We start from the raw sequence: 6,719 nt of genomic DNA, 5'->3' as shown, positions 1-6,719 counted from the left end.
CCCCCCCCCCCCCCCCTTCTTGTAAAGTTAGACAACCCAAATTAAGGTAAAAGAAATATCTGAAAAACTTTTCTCCACTTTACATGTAAAGAGTGAGAATCCAATTTTTCTTTGATTTTGGACTTAAGAATTAATTATTTTCATCGTAAAAAGATTCCTGTGAAAAAAAATCCTTTTTACTGAAACATCATCAAAAATCTAAAGACTGAACAATTTTGGCTTTTGTAGAAAGTAGCTTATTTTTTGTGAGAAAAAGCGCATCAAGAAATGACTACGATTTTGCGTTTTAAAAATTACACTAAATTATGCATCATAAAGTTTGACAGAATTGTAAACTGTTGAGAAATATCAGATATCATATAAAAAAGTTTTTAAAAAATTTTAAATGTGCATCAAATTTCTCATTGATAGATATGAATCTATGTAAATTACTTTGAAAATTTACTAAAAATAGTGGTGCAAAGCGCCCTAATTGAATTGCAATTATATAAATCTATAGAAAGTTGTGATGTTACATGTTATCTTGAAATGACCATTTGTCTGGGTGAAGGTTTCCCACCCCTCCCTTTAATTTATATTAAGAGATAAACTGATCACGATCTTTCAAACCCATGTTATAACACTCATAACACAAGGTGCTCGAGTTATTTACCAGTTTTTCCCATGTTATAACACAAGGTGCACGAGTTATTTACCACTTTTAACTAACAAGAAATTTATTCTTTGACACATACTCTCATTTTCTAATTCCTATATCTTTGCAATCCATCGTCGTAGACCTTAACCATTTTAAACTATGATCGAATTCTTTAAGATCAATTAATCTAAGTTTGAAATATCAAATGTCTACACCATCAGGTTCCAAAGAAAGAGAGATTAAAATTTAAGTTTGTGGCAAAGATTTTGCCAGTTTTCACGAGTAATTTGTCAGTTTACAAGAATATTTTGCCAGTTTTCACGAGTACTGTGCCAGATTTTACGAGTAATTTACCTGTTTTCACGAGTAATTCACCATTTTTCACGAATAATTTGCTGTTTTCAAGAGTAATTTGCTGTTTTCACGAGTAGTTTGCAAGTTGCCACAAATAATTTGCCAGTTTTCACGAGTAATTTGTCAGTTTTAGCGAGTTTTATCATATGTTTTTACTGGTTTTCAGAAATAAGATTACTCAGAAGTTTTTTCACGAGATTTTCACAATTTTTAAGAGATAATCAAAAGTTTTTTCATGAGTAAATAACAGTGTTTACCAGTTTTTAACATTTTTCCACAGGTTATTAATGTTTTTATTTTTCCTAAGATGTAACCTGCTCCTTATTTCTTAACTAGCTTTCGCTGCAGTTTATCCATATAGTTGCAAGATTTGTATAATTTTATCTCAGTCCTTAAAGTGAAAAATATGATCTTTGATCTATATCACATAACTTTATTACATTAAATCAAAATTCATTTTATTTTAATTTTTCATGTTTAAGACTTAATGGAATTTGTTTGACATTCTTATATAGTTCAAATACACAGGTTTTATTTTCCTTCTCTCTTATATATTTCAAATACACAGGTTTTATTTTCCTTCTCTCTTATATAGTTCAAATACTTTTCCTTCTCTCTTATATAGTTCAAATACACAGGTTTTATTTTCCTTCTCTCTTATATAGTTCAAATACACAAGTTTTATTTTCCTTCTCTCTTGTGTAAAATGAAAACTTAAGGAGTTACAAGTTATCAAAATCGTATCTGTAATTCTGTATTAAAGGTACAATCGGAGTAAATTCAAATGAAATTTAAAATAAACAATTTTGCAAGAGAAGATCATGGATATATCATGCATTCCACCATAGTTTCAGATGAAGTAAATATTTCCATTTACTGATAGCGCCGATATTTAAGGATTCCAATCTCTAATTGTATAATGAGCTAGATAGAAAGATAGACGTTACCGCCATTGCTGTTTCTATTGGTTCAGAAAAGACAACAAACACATGACTTAACCCTGATTGGATTAGGCGCTAACGGACTCGGCATACTAGAGTGATTCTTGATCAGACTTGATCACTTTTGAGAAGGTACCGTTGTAAATGTTGCAAGCCTAGCCTACCTTGTGTCTTTAAATTATGTGTACAGTCCCTTTAAAGAGATTGCAGAATCAAAATCTCAATTTAGTAATATCCGTATAGAGCTAGAGAGGTCAATGGACCAGAGTTCACAAAGAAACTTTAAAACTCACGAAACCTCTTCTCAACAGAATATTCTTAAAAGACGTAGAGTTCTGGATCTATTTATGGTCAGAAAGGCCCCCCACACCCACCCCCCTTGATAAATGTTTTTAAATTGTTTTAAACCATACCTTCAATAATTAAGTTTTTAGAATGCTTAACAAAAAATTGCCTGAGATACCGGAGATATGTTGTAAATTGTAACTTTTTTATCTTCAACAAATTATTATCAATGAAATAATTTTCCATTTCCTAAAGTTTTTATTTTATTTTTTTCCAAAGCCCATGTTGACTTTCTTAAAGCTTTAAATGCACTGTATTTCCGCGTCCCAAAAGTCAAATTCCAGAGTTTACTCTTGTTTGCCAAGTCAATTAGCGCCTGATCCAATCAGGGTTAAGCCATGTGTTTGGTGTCTATTCTGAACCAATAGAAATAGTATGGCGGTAACATCTATCTTTCTATCTATTTCATTATCCAATCAGAGATAAATCCTTATTGCGGCGCTATACATAAAATGGAAATATTTTCTTCTACTGAAACTAAAGGGGGCTCCTTAGGAACACATATTTGTTCTTCCTTTTATAGGAATGATAAATGATTTAAAGCAGTGTAGTATATCAGAAATATAAAAACAAGTTGTATCTCAACTTCCTATTAGAGAGAGAAATTATTAAATGAGAGTAAGCTAAATTGCCTTTGAAAATCAGAAATCCTTACGAGACATTTGGCTACGCAAAAATACAGTGTGCCTTTTAAAAAAAAAGTTGGCAATAATGCTTCTTAATATAGCATTTCTCCTAAATGTAAACAAATATTGATGTTTAAAAAATGTAATCTGTCCCTTTCAAGTGTGAAAGCCGGATTATCTTTTTATCGTAGATCTGCACTTATTTACTAAACTTTTTAACACATCATTTTAGAAATTTAGGCCAGCATCCAGGGTGGAGGGAGGGGGGAGATGATGAAGACACATTTTAAAATATATATAATAAAGTTGAAAAACAATGATTGTATCATCGTTTTAGACATATTTTAGATATCTTAGATCCATGTTTTTATCTTGGTTTCCTAATATGGTCATGACGGTCCTACACTTTTGGACTTGGTTTCCAGGGTGTACTCAATAAAAAATCTGAGATTATTTCTGAGAATACAATTTATCTACTTTTCTCAAAACATATATTTTGCGAACTTTTGCTTTTTAAATCGTTTATGGCACAAAACAAATAGAATTGGTTTCCAGGGTATTTTAGGTAAATTTCAGATTAAAATTGTTAAACGAAATTCAGAAGAATTAAACACTGTTTAAGGATGGACATTTTTAACCAGCCATAAACCATAATTTGTGGCAGCTTGAGTTCCCATACGTACACAAATCGGTTCTTACCAACGAGGTTTTAGTGTATAGACTATAGAGTGATGATGTACGCTAATCCTTTACTAAATATATAGGCCATGAACTATACCGAGAACATACTGCATTTTTGTTTATTATAAGGAAATTCTTGCCTAACCTATAGTATATATCATTATTAGTAAACAGTTGCCATGCAAGTGTACAGTACAGCTAACTGAGCACACAGGTAGAAAACTATCCTCCCTACCTGGTTCTTACTTAAATTCATTAATTGGTATAATTAATAGACCAGCCAATAAAATACATGTGACATCTGTGAACAAAAATCAAGGTAATTAACAAATTTTAAATCAGAATTCACGTAAACTAAGTAAAAATTTTTTTTCAAATCTATGAAATTTTGTTTTTCCTTAGTAAACCCTGTACTGTATTGCTGTTTAGTGTACTAACTCTTCTAATCCTCTTTTCAAAGTTCTTTTCAAGTTTCCATGTTGAGCTCTTTAGCCCAATGTATAAAATGATAAGAACTAGACTACGACCTATTTTATCAAGCAGCTGAAGACCTCCCACACTGGCAAGCTAATTAAACTTTTAAATTATAAGATTGTTATATTTTTATCTTCTAAATGGTGTTAATTTTTGATGATATCTCTATTGGAGTATACAAAAAATATACTTAAAGAATTCTATGCCGATATTTCTCAAAATAAAAGTTTTGTGTTTGAATGGTTGCTTAAAATATAATTCCTATATCTTTGCAAGCTGGTAGTGTTAACCTTTGATATTTGAAGCTTAATTTATTTGATCTTACAGAATTAATAGTTTTAAATAACATTAATTGGTTGGAAAGATGTAGGGATTAGAATATTTGAGTCTGCGGCAAAGACTCAATTCTTTTACACAAATAATTGACAATATGAGTAATGGCAGTCCACCAAAAATGGTTAAATCTTTTTAATGTGCATCACATGATCATCAGAGGCTGGAATTTATGAACGAGATATAAGGTATAGAAGAAGAACTAGCCACTGGTTTCAAAGTGATTCATAAAGTAATCCAAACATATTGTAAGATACAATTTAGAAAAAGATTAAAAATTAATGTTGGTTGAGAAATTTGGTTAACCAAGGTTGATTTCGGAATGCTAGAAAAATAAATAGACAGGGTTAAAAGATGAATAATTGATCGAGTAAATAAATCGGGATGAGTTATTGTATAAAATATCGTGGAGCGAAATAAATATACTGATCCTTAATTGGAATTGGCAAATAGTTTAAAGAAATAGAAAGAAGAAAATATTAAATGAAGGATGAATAACTAAAAGGATGAATGAATGAATAAGGTTCCAGGTCAGTTACTAGATTAGAACAATTTTCAAATTCTCACGTCTTCGGTTTATGGTCAGCTTTGCCAGGCTTAACTTTAAAACATTGGATTACAAATATAGCGTTAAAATAGACTAAGAAGGATGGATGAAGAAATATATAGTAGAATGAGGAGGATGGATAAAGAAGTTTATAGTATAATGAGGAGAATGGATGAGGATGGATGAAAAAGTATATATTTGAATGAGGAAAATGAATAAGGAGATAGAGAAGTATTTACTAGAATAAGGAGAATGGATGAAGAAGTATATAGTAGAATGAGGAGAATGGATGAGGATGGATGAAAAAGTATATAGTAGAATGAGGAGAATGGATGAGTATGGATAAAGAAGTATATTGTAGAATGAGGAGGATGGATAAGTAGATAGAGAAACATAAACTAGAATGAGGAGAATGGATGAGTATGGATAAAGAAGTATAACTTATGATTAAAGAGGATTGATGATGCTTTTTTAACCTAATCATTGCAAACATTTGAATTATCATAATTAATATTTGTTACGACGTTTTTCCTTTGTTCGTTAAAGTCTCTCGAGATAAAAGAGTACTAAGGCCGGATTAAATCCATTAAATTCGGACACTGATCTTTTTTAAGTCTTCATTTATAGAAAAGGAGAAGTACATGACTTAGAGTTTTGCAGATTTTGTTGGATTAAATTCAATTAGTCTTTATTTTCGAACCCTGTTTCAATTGATCTATGTAGATTTTAATTCGATTTTTCGGATTCACTTTTTTGTTGGATTTAATTAACTAATTGAAAACAGATTTGAAAGGCTCCATAGCTTTAGTTAATATTCTTTATCGAAAGATTATAACTTGGTTAAGTTAATACAGTCGGGACATGTTTATATCGAGTTAGTTTCTCGTGAAGTGTAAATATTCTATGTTGATCTTGTATCTATAAAGTTGTAACCTCTGTTTGGGTGTTTGCTTTGTTTGTTTGTCCGATCATAACTCAGGAACCCATTTACCGATTTGCCTAAGATTTTGATTGGGGAACTCGGGTATGCCACGCGAATGTTCTAAGCCTGATTCGACTTTCATCGGGTAAAAAATCTAAAATCGTAATTTACGACCAAGTGCGGGTAAACGCTGGGAGTATGCCTCCAGCTATTTAATTATAAACTAGCTAGGAGTATCCCTCCAGCTAGTTAATAATAAACTAGCTGGGAGTATCCCTCCAGCTAGTTTATAATAAACTAACTGGGAGTATCCCTCCAGCTAGTTAATAATAAACTAGCTGTAAGTATCCCTCCAGCTAGTTTATAATAAACTAGCTGGGAGTATCCCTCAAGCTAGTTAATAATAAACTAGCTGTAAGTATCCCTCCAGCTAGTTAATAATAAACTAGCTGGGAGTATCCCTCAAGCTAGTTAATAATAAACTAGATGGGAGTATCTCTCCTGCTAGTTAATAATAAACTAGCTGGGAGTATCCCTCCAGCTAGTTAATAATAAACTAGCTGGGTGTATCCCTCCAGCTAGTTTATAATAAACTAGCTGGGAGTATCCCTCAAGCTAGTTTATAATAAACTAGCTGGGAGTATCCCTCAAGCTACTTAATAATAAACTAGATGGGAGAATCCCTCAAGCTAGTTTATAATAAACTAGCTGGGAGTATCCCTCAAGCTAGTTAATAATAAACTAGCTGGGAGTATCCCTCCAGCTAGTTAATAATAAACTAGCTGGGAGTATCCCTTCAGCTAGTTAATAATAAACTAGCTGGGAGTATCCCTCCAGCTAGTTAATAATAAACTAGCTG

Source organism: Eurytemora carolleeae, unplaced genomic scaffold (assembly GCF_000591075.1).
Source record: "Eurytemora carolleeae unplaced genomic scaffold, Eaff_2.0 scaffold1347, whole genome shotgun sequence".
Lineage (NCBI taxonomy): Eukaryota > Metazoa > Arthropoda > Copepoda > Calanoida > Temoridae > Eurytemora > Eurytemora carolleeae.
Note: the sequence above shows the minus strand (reverse complement) of the source record.